Raw genomic sequence first — 18,618 nt, forward strand, 5'->3', positions numbered from 1 at the left:
TGAAACTTGCATAGCAATCTATTCATACCCTCTCGGTGTCATTTGTTACTTTCAGCGTTGATATTCCATGGTGCACGTTTTTTTTTTCCTATTAAATTATTTTGAGTAGAGGAAAAGATATTATTTGCCAAATACTAAAATAGAACTTTGCACTGAGTTAAAGCTCAGTGAAAAAAATGAGTGAATAAATGAGTAACTGGCTGAGTCAAAGAGGCTCTGTAGAAAGACTATATCCCAGGGATAGAAAGGACAAAAGCCCCGGCTCTAGGGGCTGATAATTTAAGGATATGACCAGACAAACACAAATGTGTGGTAGAGGCAGACTACAAAATTCAAATATTAAGGCAAGTTTCAAAGTGAGTTTTAGGGGAAATATGATACAAGTTAACTTTTTCATGTTATGTTACTGTTAATATATTATTGACACTTATCATACACTTCCAATATGAGTTTACTCTTACTATAAACGATAAAAATAAAACCTAGTGACAAAGAGTATAACCATAGAGTCCTTTTTGTTTTTACATCCCTATTCCTCTTTAATTTTCATTGGGCCTTATTAATAAGTATTACTCTTCTTAATAGAGAAACCTTCACCGAGGGTAAAATGATCAGAATGTTCCTCTGCAAAACTTTAAAAAATTTTTTTAAACATTTATTCATTTTTGAAAGACAGAGACAGACAGAGTGCAAGCCAGAAAGGGATAAAGAGAAAGGGAGACAGAACTTGAAGCAGGCTCCAGGCTCTGAGCTGTCAGCACAGAGCCTAACATCAGCTGGAACTCACCAGCTGTGAGATCATGACCTGAGCTGAAGTCGGACACTTAACCAAATGAGCCACCCAGGCGCCCCCTACTCTGCAAAACTTTAAAGACCTTTTCGCCAATGTTCTATTTCTCCTGTGTATCCTATCATTCTGGTATAACCTCACCATTTTGTACTCAACAGAAATTACTTCAAGTAATCTCTTAGATATATGCAAGGGGAATAAATAGCATATGAGAGGAGCTGTGTGCACTTGCTAAATGTAATTTTCTATTTATAAAAATACATAATTTCTTACTGGCATATTCATCTTTGGATCTATTTTGGAAACGTCCTAATTTATATAAATTTTATGAAACACTAATATAAATAATAATTAATATGCTAAATACATATTGAGCTGTGACTAAGAATTATGTTTGAAATGTGAAAGTAAAATGTCTATTTAATTCAATGGGGCATATGAGAAATTACAACAAAAATTATATAGCAATAGCATATTATACACACACACACACACACACACACACACACACACACTATTACAATGCTTATAAAGCTATTTGGTGGCTATTTCACTTAACAATAAACATAGTAAATGTTAATGGTGCCCTAGTATTTCAAGTATATTATTTCGGTTTAATCTTCAAATAAACCAATTATTCTTATACCAGCTTTATAGCTGAGAAGCTGAGACATTTTACATATAATAATCAAAACCACAAAGCTGATAAGTGACCAAATAAGAATTTGATAACAGAACTCCTTCAAATCCATGTTTTTAACCACTACATTAAAAATGGATTTACCATATATTTGAGACATACCCGAAAATAGTAGAAAGTGGAAACCACAGGAGTTCAAAATGGAGCTAATTTTCTGAAGAAAGGCTTTACTTGATTTCATCCTTAAAAGATGTATTTTGGGGAGAGATGAGTGTATCTGTGAGCATGCATGTGTGCGTATATGTGTGCATTAGCTGTGGGTGCAGAGGGTCAGAGGAGCTCATAGAGGGAGGGCAGACGAAGCAGATTATTCTATCTAGGGGAAACAGCATGAATAAAATTCCCTCAAAAATAAGTTCCTATTAGATAAATAACAAAGCCGAGTTTAGACAATGAGGAATATATACATACATTAAGAGATAAGGCTGAAAAATACATTTGGAGTCCAACTGTGGAAAGTTTTCTGTGCCAAAATAAGCACATTAGTGTGTATTCAGAAGGTGTCAGTGACACAGTGATAATTTTAGCTGGAGAACAATAGCATCAAAGAGGTGTAATATTATGATGAATCTGACAGTGATGTGCAGGATGATTTAGAGACATACGTGCCTGGTGGCAGGAAAAGAACCACCGCCATAGTCTGGGGAGAGAAGAATTAGGTCTTGTTACACACTGCAGCAATTTAAAGGAATTTTGTATGCTGTAGGTTTTGTCTTGGTCAAGTTGTTTGGTCTAGCTCCTATGTAGCTCAATGTTTGTTTTTTGTTTTTGTTTTTGTTTTTTTTAACTTGTTACATCAGAATCATCTTTCCTCAAGAAAACTGAAGCTAAGCATATACATGTTTTATAAGTAGTCTTTAGGGTTTATTGACTTTATGTAAAGAGTTTCCAAATTAGTTATTCTATAAAGACTTTTCTGTTTCTAACATGGTGTGATTCTTTATCCTATCACTCTGAACTTGGACATTAGCTTCTAGTTCTTTGTCCCCTCTCTCCTTGAGCATAATGCAGAGCATTATCTAGATTTTTAAAACCCATTTCCTTTGCATTCTCTATACACTGTTACTTAGAATTCATTTATTTTTATGAATTCAGCTTCTGAACTTCAATCTCAATCCTTCTGCTATTCTAATAATTCAAACTTAGTTTCCTGGCCTGTTTGAATCACCTTATTCTCCATAGTTATTTCAAAGCTGAGAACTTTTAAAAGTCCTTGGCTCTTCAAGAAAATATAAGACCAATTACAAATAATAAACTTCATAAAAACTAGTCTGTCAGAAAGTTATTGGATTTATACATTGTAGGAAGATACAAAAGAAATGTAACTGTGGTCTCTGTTACTGTATGCTATATAAATAAAGCAAACATAATGTGCTGCACCGATTATAATGTATGAATCTGCCTTATATTTAACTATGACTTTAGCCATTTCATATCATATTAGAATTTTATCTTTCTCTGCAATAAAAGAAACAAAACATCGTTGCAATTACATGACTGCTAATTATAAATAAAAAAACCCAGACAAACCTCAGTGAAAGACTGAAAGAGAGATTAAAAAAAGGATTAATACCTGTAAGGATTTTTAGGTCTGAATATACTAACAATACCTTCTTTTCATATTGATAGTTTCGAGTAGTTTTAGATATATAATAACTATACTATTTGGTTTTAAATCCAAAATGTAGTACTTTGACGCTAAAATACCATTATTATGCTTATTCAATAATTGCCAATATGTTTTTAAATACAAATGCCTTGGAAAGGGAATTTTCCTAAGTACAGCTACAAAACCAGCTATATAACTGTTGTAACAAAAATGAATTTTATCTATTAAAAATAAAAATGTGCCAGTTATATAAAATATAGTCTAGTTTAATATTCATGATCTATGATCACTCACTAGATACATTCAGGCAGACTTTATTGAATATAATTTCTGTTTCCAATAAGTTCCTAGGATCCAAAATAGAGGAAGGATAACATCATCAGGGTAGACAACATTCTCATTAAGTTCATCTGCAGGTTAAACCTAAGCAGGGATCGTTGCCCCCTGGCCTCACTGATTTTAATGTCTATCATTTGTCCAAGCACTGTTTTAGTATGGCAGAAATCAATCTTACCTCTGAAATTGGTCTCCAGAGGTCCTATGGCTTTTCAGTGGTCCAGAATATACCTGTTGTTTGTAGTTTGGTAGATGTGACACAATATTACTGTTCATGGATTATGAAATACAGATTTTATGACTCATTGTGCTAATTACTGATAATTTTGGAAGTGCCAATATTTGTATCTATGAAATGGGAAATAATCCATAGATATCTAGTTAATTATTATTCTGATGATTATAAATATACAACAAATGCTACATCTTTACTATGACAGCATGTCGATAACCCATTTTCAATGATAATAATAACTAATACCTGTTAAGCAACTCTTGGCAAACACAGTCTCCTAAGTGCTTTGTAGGTATTACGTTTCAACCTCACTATACCCCTTAAAACACATAGTGTGATTATCCTAGTTTTGTAGATGAAGTAACAAAGACAAAAAATGACTTGTCTAAGGTCACACACATAGCTAGTACGTAACACAGCCAGGTAACCAATTTCTAAAATCAGTAATAACTGGAGAAATTAAAAAAACCTATTTTTTGTGCTTGATTTGCACAACCATGTTATTTCATCAAACATAAATGCTGAACACACATCAAACATAAAATGCTGTTATAATATTATCTCTTAACTGCATCTTACTTCATGAATACACATCATACATTAAAACATTTGTTATAATATCTCTTAACTCAATTTTGCATTCCCTGTAGTTCATGCATATGTTAGGCCTTGAATAAATCTTAACTAAATTGATCATGACAGATAACACTATATTTAATATAGTTCTTGCATTATACTATTAATATAGCAAAAACAAGTAAAATCAATTAACATATTTCTAACCTTGTTTGAAGAAAAAATACATGAAACTACTTTGTTTCCAAGTCTGTGAAAAATTAGTCTGTGAAAAATTATTCATTGTCTTCCTAGTAACAATATACAGTCCTTACAGCTGGATTAAATAGGATTTGCCCTCTAAATTTAAGGAACCTGAATTTATCTGGGTTCCTCAAACAAACAGTGACATAATTCATCTGCTTTTTGTCATCATTAAAATTAATGGTATAAACCAAGGAAAACGGAAAGCATATGTGTTCATACTTCATGTAGATTATGCTTTTAATAGGAGCTTAATTTGAGTTTATGCAGATATCACATACCTGTCATAATTATTCAGCTATGAATGCCTGTTAACTCCCAAGGTATATAACAATGAAAGGAAAAATTCTATATTAGCTAGAATGAAAAATTACAGAATATGAACAATTTACTCTACAGTGTTTTGCCCTAGTGAGACATGGTAAAGTAAGTTCAACCACAGAGCAAATCAATGGCTCACCAAAAATAAAATAGTGGAACAATTCACTTGATCGTTCTTTCCATGTGCTTTTTAAGTCTTCTATGTTGAAAGCACAGTTACTTTTTCACTAGCCATCTTATCATTTCATAAAGCATCAGAGATTTTTTTATCCTAAACTGTGAAAGTACAGCGCTTTTTGCTAGTTCTTTTTATAAATGTGTTTATCACATCCATGATTAGACACCACTGGGAATTTTTATCAACTTAAATGTAGATATGTCAATAGAAATAAGCATATGTACTGTAGGAAGTATTAAAATCTACTCATATGGATTCTTTACATTTCAAGATTTTTTAATAGATACTATCTGGGAAATGATGAGGCCAATAGAATTAACATTTTATTTATACCAAGGTATGCTTAAGTGAAGCCTGGTCACTCAAGTACTATCATAATCATCTGTAAATATATGATTTTCTTTTAGCAAATTAGAAAATATTGAAATACTAATTGTTTTGGCAGAGGTATTGTAGGAGAGAATCCTATAAATTCTTTGTGAGAATATAAATTTTAGAGAATTATTTGGGAAATATTTTAGTTTTGGAAATAGATACAAATGGAAAAAAAGGAAAAAAATAAAAATTAAAACAAGATAGAATTCACCATGAAATTTAGAATACTGAAAAAAAAATAAATACCAATAACAAGAGGGTGATAAATTATGTCATATCTACATAATTGATTATAATTCAGGCATAGAATAGATACATCTATTAAATATTTTATTTACATATTAAATATGTTATTAATACCTATTAACATATCGCCAAAGCAATAATGCCACAACTGTGTTAAGATGCATGAAAAAAAATGGAAGGAAATTCATTATGATATTAAGTCTCTAGCTTACATTATTTGGGTATTTTTTTCTGTTTGTATCATTTTGATTTCTCTTAATATTTTAAACAATAATCATGCAGCTCATACATTAAAAAACAACAGGGTCTCTATATCCTACTATCTAAGTAAATCTTCAAATTGGCAGTGCATGGACTGAATCTGACCTGGCGACATGCTTTATTTGTTGGGCTCAGATTTTGAAATCTTGAAACTGAATATCTTTTCATGAGACTTAGGACTTTTCATGGGATAACCCATTTCCACTGTTACCCACTGTTTTGAGTTTCTTTCTCCATCTTTTTATGTCACCTGCATGATCACCATAGGCATTTGAGTTTGCAACCACTATAAAGCATTGTAGCTTAACTCAATCACCAACAAATACACTGCATTTATATCTAATAGTCTCCATTTTTTAGATTTACTTCATATAACAAAGTCCTCACAAGGAATGTGGTCATGCTCATATATCTCATGTTAGAAGTACTATAAGGTTTAGCAATTAATCATGGTTAAACACAGAAGTTAATGGGGACTTCAAAGGGATTCGAAACTCTAATTGTCATAGTATCATAAATCTCCATAGCTTTTTGCTCATTCTTTCCATATAATTAAGTTGATCTATATACATACTGTTAACAATATCTATTTTATTAAAAAATGGGTGGTTCCAAATATGTACATCTAAATTAATTACCCAGAATCTTTAAGAGTTGAGCTTTAAATGTGTATAGTTAACTATTGAAAAATACAGGCAAAGCAGTCCTTATGGAAGTACCCAGATGTTGAGTGGCTTCTTTTGCTTTCAAATTAATGACCATGGAGACATTCTATATCATACAGTGAGTTGACTTTTGGGTCATTATTTCTAATCTATTACAGTAAAAACATGAATTATTTATAAATGAATCTCTCTCACTGGAATTAGTTTCTGGCTATAAAGCAAGATTTCTTTGTTATCAAATAAACATTTATAAATAAATAATCTAGGATAAATCAAGTATTTTTATTTGGTTTATTAAGTAGAATGTCTGATGCTGAAAATTAAACTGTACATCTAAAATTACCATTCACGTGGTTTGGAAATTTATAGAATTTTAAGAGACATTTTCTATTAGAGAAAACAGTGAAACTTTATTATAGATTATTTTAATAGTAGTTGAAAGCTCAATTAGTATCTTTCTCAGCTTATTCATGGCCATTTACTCTTCTTAAAAATATACTTTAATCCCTGTCTTTAAGAAATTTAAAGTTTTAGATGTAGGGAGAATGTTACATAAAAATTGAGTGTAGTAAAAATTACTGTGAGTTATAACATATATTCTACCTACTTTGTGTTATACAAATTCAAAGTGAAGAGATAGTTTAAATGAGTTGAATCAAGAATGCACATGATGTATTTGTGGTACACTTAAAAGAATGCTTCAACTTGAACAATAGACAATGTAGGAATAAAAGAGAAGAAAAATTTAGCAAAATTATGTTCTGTCTAGGCACTGTTAAGTAAAAAAAAACAAAACAAAAACCTGTCAATATTTGCCCAAGTCTATGTTTGATCAGTGTTGATGGGTAATACACATAATTACAATCAGAAAGCCCATAAATAAAAATTATGCTAATGGAAAAGCTGGAAGAAAATATGCAAATATTTAAAAAGTTACGTTGGACTACTGATTATGTCTATGTATGCATTATAGTTATGAATATGCATACACACATGTACGTATACACACATATGCATGTATTCTGTATGTTTGACCTAATATGTTACATATAAACAACTTGAACATAACATAACTTAATATTATATATTTTAAAATCTTAAGTATGATAGTGGATTTACAAGTATTTTAACATACACATACGAACAGACTATAATGTATAAAGTTTAAGAAAACAGACTCTTTTCAAAAATTATATTGACTAAACATTCCCTATTTTCTTCTGCCCTTTTCCTTCTTCTTTTTTTTTTCTTTTTATTTGTCTCGAACAAGATTGAGGATGGCTTGCCTCATGGTGGAAGAAGAAAAAAATACTTGAAGACTCTACCTTTGCGGTAGCTTTTTGGTTCGGCTTGTAGTTTTGCTTTAATTCTGTTCCCTTTACTACTATGTTATCATCAGCTTCCTTATCCATGCTACTGGTGTGTGCTAGCACAAACGAGGAAGAAGTACATGTTCTGGAAAGAGTAGAATATATTATATATGTTTCATTCATTTTCAAATAGTGAATTATTTCTTTGAGCGGCATTCTAGCTGCAAAGCTAAATAACAGTGAAAAGAGACAGGAAGTGGGAAGTGCAAGAGTCCAAGACGATAACAAAAGAATGGGAATAATAATAAAAAGGCAGTGAGTATATTGTGGAGTAGTAACTCCTGAGGAATTTAGGTAATTTCTAATGTTGTTATCTAATGTTGAATCCTATAATGCTAAATAAAGCAAAGACTATTTACAAAAGAAATATGTCTTCTTTTAGTCATTTAATTTATGATCTTGGATAAAAATGGTATTCTTTAATTTAAGAGGAAAAGGTAATATGACATTACCTTGAAAAAATTTAGGCCTGATGTCCTTTTCAAAGGATGGCCAAAGAAAACCTAAAAGCATCTTGAACATAGAAAATCTAGGCAAGTATTTATAATGCTCAGTTTTTGAGCTCAAGGAATCCCTGTATGAATCAGTTACTAATTCTAACTCACAGAAAATTCAAGCCATCTAAAATCTGCACTAGGATAGAAAAACTAAATTTTGATTTTGTGGCATTATTAAAACACTGCAGGTGTCATACTCTGAGAGGAGTATTCTGTATCTACAAAGTACACAGTTAAATCTTACCCAAATTTTACAGAATCATTTAGACAACATATAATGCCAATTACTAGTATTATTCATTATTGTGCCATCATAGTTATAATAAAAAAATTCAGTTTTCATGATCAAAATTTAATATTAGAATTGAACAGGTGGATATTTATCTTCAAAGAAATACAAAAAAAAAAAAACATTTTAAAGCATAGATTATCAGAATGTAAAGGAGGCCCAAATTTGATTGAAAACTGATCACTTATATTATTTTGGCAAATAAACCAATTTCTGATACATAATATTTTCTATCTTTAAATTTATATTAAAGGGCATTAAATTATGAGTAACTTACAAGAAATTATTTACAATATATATTCACAATATATATTTACTAATATAATTAAATACAAATACAATTAACTAAAGAATAATGTGAAATCATCTTTAAAAATGTGAATTTTTTTAATTGCATATAATAAATGTAAATAAAATCAACACAATAACTGATTCAAATAAAGGATAACCATGGCTTCCAGGAAGTTTAGATTTATTAATATTACCATTTCACAGAGTCCATCAAAATCTATAAAAAACAGTAAAATTCAGAGAGGATAAGTAACTATTCGGTATCTCAGCTTTAGAATCTTTTCCAGCAAAAAATCCTGCCTCCTTCCACGGTAACCTTTGTGGATTATGGTCACAACATTATTCCTAAATCCACAGTTAATTCAGTAAAGGCATTATTCTATAAACAATATAAGCTACATCTCAAGTACCATTATAACTATGTTTAGTTTTGCTGACCTGCTTCAAGTCCAGATTTCTGCTTGGCTGAGCATCAGTGATCATACAAGTGGTGACTGCGTGGTAGCTTTGGAAGCACCAACCATTTCAGCGAAATTGCAGCTGTTTATATGTTCAATATCTTGGTTTTTTGAGTCCAGTTTAATTTTATAAAATCACTTACAGTTTTGTTATAGTTCTCTATTTCTTTATCTCTTTCAAGTCTCTAAGTGTTATTTATTTATTTATTTATTTATTTATTTATTTATTTATTTATTTATTTATTTTCATAATAATACTTTAAAAAACCTGATTGTGAAAACCAGAAAAATGACTACCTGACTACTGCTTCCAGATAGACTTTGAAATGACTGCTCATTTTGAATAAATGACCAAGGAGTTATCAGCTGAAATGATACATGTATATACACTTGATTTGAAAGCAATTTTAAATTAAGATAATAAAATGACAGAGCAGGAAAATCAGGTCTAACTAATGAGTTGTAGTTCTGTACGTGTTGCTTTATAAATTTTCACGCAGAAGCATTTGAAAACCAGATCAATCAGCTCTATGGATAGCTGGTTTTAGGGAGTTGAGAACAAACGTATAAAGATGACATGACATGATCCGGTCATTCCAATTTTCCATAAATCATAAAATAAAGCCCAAACCCATTTTGTATAGAATGCCTCAAAACTACTTTGAAATAGTAAGGACTGGGGGGCAAAATTCATTTAGATTATTAAATGGTTAGCAATAAAAACACTGCTTCTCTATGTGGTATTATAAAAAGTCCTCCCAAAAGAGGCATAATACTTTCTTTGGTGAGCTACTTAATGCTGTGGTCTTTACAAATTAAAAAAAAAAAAAAAATCAGGAATTCAAGCTTAGTCTCCTATACTTTAAATTTATGCTCCCAGATATGGTATGTATTAGAAATCTAGCTCTCTTTACTTGGAAACACATAATTTTGCTAAAGTCAAGGTAGTACACATAAGGAAAAATGAAAAATCAAGCAGCTCTCCAGTTGATTAACAAAAAGCTATAATATCCATTTACCTCAAATATCCTTTTTATTTATTTTGAGATAGAGAAAGAGAAAGACAGCAGAGGTGGGAGAGGGAGGGAGGGGGGGAGGGAGAGAGGGAGAGAGAGAGAGAGAGAGGGAGAGAGAGAGAGAGAGAGAATCCCAAGCCAGCTCCATACCGTCAGAGCCTGATGCAGAGCTCGAACTCACTAACTGCGAGATCATGACCTGCGTTGAAATCAAGAGTCGGATGCTTAACTGACTGAGCTACCCAGGCAGCCTTACCTCAAATATCCTAATGTTTAAATCCAAATTTCTGAACATGAACAAAATAAGGCAGGGATCTGTTCTCAACAGTAAGTGAATGACTTTTGTCTTTATGATATTCTGTCCAATATTCTGCAAAGCTACCTGTAAGTTGTTACTCACAACCATCATACACTGTCAAAGATAATTCCATCAGGAAAAGTAAAGTTACAGTATGATGAAACCTGAAAATTCCTATGTAATGTGATACCTAAGAATGTGGGTTTCTCAAGGGATATTAAGAATAGAGGATAAGGATATGCTTATATTAGTAGGGAAGGATGCGACATTTGGAATGAGATAATTTTTGGCTAACTGAATCAATGGACTGTATTTGAAGTTTAGGAGGAGCAAAGGGAGGATGAGAGGGGGTGTTGTAGGAAAGGAGAACATGGATGTAGGAGGAGATCATATTACATGGAGCTTTGAACCTGACCATAAAATCTTAGATGCTGTTCTGGGGGGAAAGAGTAACTGGTGGGCTGGGGTGAGGACATTGAGCAAACACAGATGGAGATTAAAAATGGTCGCAAAATCAAGAAAGGAGAAAACATGGTGGGAAGGAAGTTGAGGGATATCCTGAATTATGTGGTAAAGTTTTGACGTTTTGTAATTCTGAAATCTTCCTACAGATAAAGTTAAGGAATATTTAACAAAGGACAATTATGAAACATGGAATATATTTGTTGAACTATTCATTTCATCTTAAGCACCCTGCTCTATTACTAACTTTCTTACATCTTTTTATCCTATGAAAATGAATGAAATTATCATTCTCCTCCAGTATTTTGTATCCCCCCACCCCTTGCAGTCTGGAAAACAAATGGGACAAAATGGAAAATAACGCGTATGAATGGGTTACCAGGAAGGCATGGCTGGTCATTAGAAGGTTTGACAAGTCCAGTGTTTTGGAATAGAGAAGTGTAACTAAACCTCAAATGTATGGTTAACCTAGACTGCTTGTCTTCTACATAATTTTTGCTTTTGTCTGGCAGTTGTAAGCACTTGAATTTCCAAAGACAGGTGCCAGGAAAGATCAGGGAAGAGGACAGAGCAATGCTGTTTTTCCTGTTTTCCTACCCCTACGGCTAAATTCCCCATAGGTGACCTGTGTGATCACTTCACAGGACCCAAGGGTCAGCAGCGATGGCATAAAGGCTGCAGCTGTTGCTGTGGTGCTAGGGCCACACTCTTCTCTTTGCCAGCCCTCTCTCTGGTCCTAGCATTAATCACAGCAGCACCAGCTGAGAAGAGAAGAAGATGCTAGGTCTTGTGCTGGGCACTTCTGCAGTCTGTGGAATTCGAGCACCTGGGTTTGAGTCCAGGCTCTCCTGCTTCAGAGTTGTGTGACTCTGACTTTCACCTCCCTAAGGCTGTTTTCTCCTATGTGACAGTAACATAGAAACTGTGCTATTATTTTTATTGTCATTTTCATATTGTATTTATATTCCTCACAACCGTGCTATGTGGTAGATATCATTTTATTCACTTGAAGGTCAAGGACATTGCTTATGCTCCAAGGGGTACAAATGATAATTAACAGAACTGGAATTTACAGTAATTATATCCATGGCCAAGGTATTACAGTGGAAGATAGTAGGTTTAGCTGTTCAAGCTGTTGTTACATGAAATGTTATGATTTTAAAAATCCACAGCACAAAAGATGTGGTTTGTGTACTGAGAAAATACTCTGGAAACAAGGAACCATTATTTCTAATCATGCCCTACCACAGGCTGTCTTAACTTGTTTCTTCATATGCTCAAAATGATTACCAGGGCCCTGTGCAGCAAATGACAGACCTGAGAAACAAAGATAAGCCTTGGGTTTTTTTCAAAGGATTAATTGGGAAATATATTTTAAACACATCAAGATAAATTTAGCCAGTTGCATAACTCTCTTTTCCTGCTGACCTACACTCCCTTGAATTGGATTCCTTTCACAGCCAAATTTCACATATAACTTGTTTTATCATCCCTTTTCCTCAGTTATTTCTTGTACATAAACACTTTTCCTGAATTCCATTTCCCACTCTTCCACTGGAAGGGTCATATTAGAAGACATCAACGACTTTCTTGTTCTAACTCCCCTGGAGTTAGAACAAAGCTTTTTTCAATTTTTTTTCATTTTATTATTTTTTTAATCTTTGCGGCCTATCTGGTGTTCCTTAGTATTTTTATTGAACATGGAGATCCTGAGTGCCTATTTCAAGGTATGATTTTTTGTTTTGACTTGATTCTGTGTTTGTGCTACCCCTATCTGTTTCCTGGTCTTTCATTACTTCTCCCCAGATTTCACCAAAAGTGCCTTTGCTAAGGCTAAGAAGCTAAGGCTTTCTTATATCTCATTTCACCTTAATTATTACTCAAAACTTCTAAGTCATGACCTCCTTGTCTACACTTCTTTCTTTCTTCAGCTCAGTACTTGCCTCAGTGACACACTGCTTGGATGACTCTTCCAAACCCTAACCTCGACACAGTGGAAACCAAGCACTGCACTTTCTTCAACACCACAATCTTATGATCAAGTCAATTCTAAATGATGCTTCAAATCTTATGAATGAACTCAACGAGATTTGTCACACATGTTCAAGGCCCAGAACATACCCTTGGCTTATTAGTCTCATTTATTCTTTATTGTCTGTCAATTAGTAAACCTTTTTTATCCTTCTACCAAAGAACCTCTTCTATATTTTTTTCTTCTACCTTCGTTGTTCAAGTACTGGCTGTGATTACATCAATACCAGACTTCTGCTTAGCTTCCAAGAAGACTCCTTTGATGCTTTATACTGTTTTACCCATCACTTCAGCATATACTTCACTAGCTGTTTAAAATTCTGTAAAACCTGCTTTCATTATATTAACTTTCAATGCAACAATCCTCAATAGCTTTATATATATATATATATATATATATATATATATATATATATATATATAACTTTCTCTCAAGATTCCTCATAATTTGGCCTAATGCTAATGACCAACCTCATTGTTATTCTACTTTCTAATTTATGCAAAATGGTCTATTGAGCATATTCTCTTCACTATCCAATGAAAATAGTAACTTTGGCATTAATTTCATGTCTTTGTTTTTCTCTGTTTTTTTTTTTTTTCTTTAGTGAAAATATTTACTTCGTTCCATTGATTTATCAAAACCCTTTCAGGGGCGCCTGGGTGGCGCAGTCGGTTAAGCGTCCGACTTCAGCCAGGTCACGATCTCGCGGTCCGTGAGTTCGAGCCCCGCGTCGGGCTCTAGGCTGATGGCTCAAAGCCGGGAGCCTGTTTCCGATTCTGTGTCTCCCTCTCTCTCTGCCCCTCCCCCGTTCATGCTCTGTCTCTCTCTGTCCCAAAAAAAATAAATAAAAACGTTGAAAAAATAAAAAAATAAAAAAAAACCCTTTCAGATCATTATCAGAATTTACTTTCAAGTAGCTTAATATAATTACTGTATTAAGATGTTAGTAGTTATAGAGATCTGAGTTCAAATTGTGACTCTGGGATTCCCTAGGTGTGTGATTTTGCATTGGTTATTTAACGTAATTCCAAGTTTTCTCATCTGGGATACACATACAAACAAACAAAGAAAACAATCTGCCTATTTAGACTACTGTAGCAATGAAATAAGATAACTACTTGGCATAGTGTTTGAAAATGTAGTCATTAATTTTTACAATATTCTTAGTGATCCTACCTCATGCTAGGGGTGGAAGTTGCAGAACTGAGTAAGATACAGACGCTATCAGTCCTCTGTCACTTACAGTTTTGTAGGGAAGACAGACATTAAACAAATACATATACAATGTTCATGTAATTTTCATGTATATTGCTGAAGAATACAATTGTACAAGAAAAATAATGGTGATTTAGCTTGAGTGGGTAGTGTGAATGAGGTGGACAGACAAGGCTTTCCTGAGAGGACATCTAAGTGGAGTTCTGAAGTATAAACAGAAGTTATACAGAAAAGTGTTCAGAAATAACACAAAAATAGCTTATTGTTGTCACTGTATTGTTAACTGCTTTTACTACTATCTTCTCGAAACCTTTCCCAAACAGTTCATTCCCACTGATTTCTGTTCTCTGAAAACCTATGGCATTATTACATTATTTGACTGTCGGACTTTGTGTTTTTGCATCATGTTTCACTTTTATTACTCTGTGTTTCTCCCATTTGTGGAAATAATCCTATACTTGTCTTGACCTGCTTTGGAACCAGCTTAAATACTCTTAGGAAAACTGGATATTTCAAAATTGAGACTTCTGTTGTACTTTCTACATAACTATGATAACTGACCATTGCTTTATGTCAAGTATGATTTTTTTTTTCTCCAAAAAATGCCCATGTAGGGTTTGAGAGCAGAAAACAGGTCAAATTTATCTTTCAAATATAAATCCATAATGTTGATATCATAAAGTGAACACAAAAACAAGTATTTGTTGCAAATATGTTTGCTGACTTTGGCAGATTTGTGTCTCTAAGTAATTTCTACATTACTCAAGGTAAGACTCCTTAGTTCAGTTTTATTTACCACTAACATGATATAGCACAAATGACACTCTGTGTGTACTATATGTTGACTGATCACAGAGACGCATTTCATATTTTAAAGATAATATAATATTTTATTATTCTTTGACTATAAAATTTGACATATTTTTAAAAATGGTATGAGATGCATGATCCTATTTATTTTTCTCAACTTCCTGTCCAACAAGATGAAAACAACTTTAATATGAAACAGTAGTTTGCGAATTCAAAAATAAATAAGACATAATCATCCCTTTGTTAGTGAGAAGTCTCTGAATGTTGTTCTGAGTGCTCTTTCATGGTATATTTTTCTGAATTTGCAACAATGGAACAGGGGTTTTAAAGTTATCTGCTTAACTCTTTTGAGCTTATACTAAGAGTACAATTGTCATTGAAGTAATAGTTCTCCTAAGACCCAATGATGAGTCAATTTAGAGCTATTAGGGAAAAAAGGCCATTTGGTGAAAAATTATATGTAAACACTCATCTCAAGCACTACTTTGCAGCATATTTTGAGAGTAGTGTTAAACACTTCCCCTTAAATAGGAACAAAATGTCAAGATCTCAGTACAGCTCAGTTGGGTACTCCTCTTGTGGAAGAATATGTGTTACATATCCTGCTATTGGTATAACTGGTACAAATTTTGCCATTTTAAAGTAAATAAATCTTCATGGATAGTAAATTCTTCAATAAGAGTATTTTTAACTTTTTAGATACAAATCTACAAAAACTTGTCAACTATTAATATCGGAACAAATACCATACTGCAAATATTGTTTCAGAGATAAAAAGAACATGTTAAAAAGTTACTGATTTTAGTTCAAGTGCAGTTATGAAGATAGGCATTTAACAGTCTGTTACCTTCAGTTACTTGACTGAAGTGATGTGTATTTAAATCACGTATGGTTATGCTATAATTTCAAATTACCAAAACATCTAATGAAAACATAGCCATGCTTTCAAAGTAATTATTGGCATGTTTTTAGGGTAAATTCACTGCAAGGCCCATTTTAGAAATGGCATGCTTCTTTTATAATTAAGCAGCTCTAAAAATGGTATGTATATAATATATATATTTATATATATAGTATATATATTTCATATATATGTAAAACTATTATATATATATTTATATAGAGAAACAATTAATGGTTTAAGTATACTGTATATTGCTTTAAGCAGCTACATTTATTACTTAGAAAGGAAGCCTTTTGTGCTCTGAAACTCAGTTTTAAAAGTTATGAAATACATAATTCAAAAATTATTTTTAAATTTGAAATATCTAACATGTAGACACTAAATACGTAAGACAATTAAAACATTCCAAGGACAATATATTTGAAAATCTCAATATTATTATTATATTATAAAAGATGTGAAGTTAGGTCTGTCCTATTATAGAAAATAAACTAAAGAAACTGTGTTTGTGAATATTTGAAAGATTTGAAGTTTGATTCCATATTATCTGAATAATAAAATAATACAAATATTATAAAAGATCCTTTTTATTTTTTAAGTTCCAGTGGAGGTGTATGTGCCTATAGTTCTTGCTAAGAACTTTGTAAATAAAACTATGGAAGTTCAGAGTATCGCAGGGAAAAATCAACACGCGTGTTTAATAAAAATCTAGGAATTTGACAGAGTGCTAATGGCTGCTGTATCATGAGATGTCCTCCTTTTCATTTCTGAAAATATATTATTTAATGTTTGCTCCTTAAACAACAGGCAAGTAACACAATGTCTGTAGATAATATGCCTAAATACGTGCACGAAGAGCTTACCACACAGCAACAGCATGTTTTCTCTGCAAAGAGGAAAGATTCAACCCAAATGCAATGAAAAGGAAGCATATGACAGAGTTGAACCAACAAATGTAAAATGGCATTTACATTTTCTGGAAGCAAAGAAAATGAAGCAAAGTGGGACAAAATGATGATTAACTGTTTTTTTTTTCTATTAAAAACAAGAATATTTAAAATTGGTACTTTTAAAGTCATAATAACTATGCTGACACTGGTGGTTATTCATTTACTCAAATTAACAAATATTAAGTGTCCAACGCGTCAGAAGGCTTGCTGTAGAAAACTGTGTAGACTGATAAAAAGAATATACTCTTACACAAAAGTGTAGGTTTCACATCTCATCAGAAGAGAAAATCTCCAAACTAAAAGCATTTACGTTATCATCCAGAGCACTAGAATCAGAATGAGAAGTACTTGGCATCACAATTCAGCATCTATTCAGCAGAGTGTTTTACTAGGTTAAACATATTTGATCACAATATCTCTCTGTGGTAAAGTGATAGAATTAAATCCTTTTCTAGCTAACATTGTGGTTAATACAAAATGGTTTCTAAACACCAGGTGAGACTGAAGGAAAACTGCTTTACTTTGACTCCATGTTTCAGGCAATATTTATACTTTCCTCACAATGAATAGCTAGAAATTTATTAACTTATTAATTAGTCATAAGTAAAGAGCTAACTTCAGTCATTTTCAGTCAAAAACATGCAGTGATTTTGATTATAATGCTCTTTTCCTAACCTGCCAACCATTACAGAAAATGAGATGCTTTATCTAGAATCAAAATCAGTATGTTATGAACAAAATTAAATGCCATATTACAATGTCTTTTTTCTTTCAATCACAGACATGAAGGTTGTATTTTTACACAACTCTGTATATTCTGCCAAATTCCAAAGTCTGAATTCTAGTTAATCCATGGTCTACTCTCTGAGAGTATTACTGAATTAATGTTTTATGCATGCCAAATACATGGTGTTCACAGAGAGGGGGGAAAAAGGCATTTAAGCAGAGCTGAGGGAAACCTGCTCCCTGTCAAACTGCTCAACCCCTGAAATACCTGATTGTTAAGCAAGCTGTGTCATCTCCTGCCAATTAAATCCTGATGGGGGAAGATGAAAGGCAATTCTTTTACCAAAATAAAATTTGCCTTTATCCTCAGAGAGCTTTAATTCGAAACTCAAACAATGGCGCATAGTTTTCTTGTAAAGTTACCTTCAGTTATTATCTTTTGAATGTTAGTGTGTACATATTTCTGCCTTTGCCTTCTACTTGTCTCCTCGCCCTCTCACCTTAAAACTCCCACTTTCTTACACTGTCAGGAAAAAAAGCTGCTGTTGAACATCACATTGCTTATTATATTTATTGCTTCCTGTGTGTTAGTCTCCAGGAGTGAAAAGTAGACTTTAATACGGACATCATGTTACAAGTGAGAGCACCCAAAGAATCTCTGTCACACTCAGAGTACTGAAGAACATAGAATTTCCATTCTATTTTGAAAAAAGGGCCCAAAATATAAATTAATATGGTAGTTGTTGCTGTTATTATTATTGTGCA

At 32.6% G+C, this 18,618-nt stretch overlaps 1 protein-coding gene across 1 annotated transcript in view; it reads right to left on the bottom strand.

Annotated features, from left to right (window-relative positions):
* Positions 1-18,618, bottom strand: part of SEMA3A (semaphorin 3A) — a 211,958-nt gene that overhangs the window by 102,331 nt on the left and 91,009 nt on the right. The window lies entirely within an intron of this gene.

This window comes from Lynx canadensis, chromosome A2 (genome assembly GCF_007474595.2).
Source record: "Lynx canadensis isolate LIC74 chromosome A2, mLynCan4.pri.v2, whole genome shotgun sequence".
NCBI classification, from domain to species: domain Eukaryota; kingdom Metazoa; phylum Chordata; class Mammalia; order Carnivora; family Felidae; genus Lynx; species Lynx canadensis.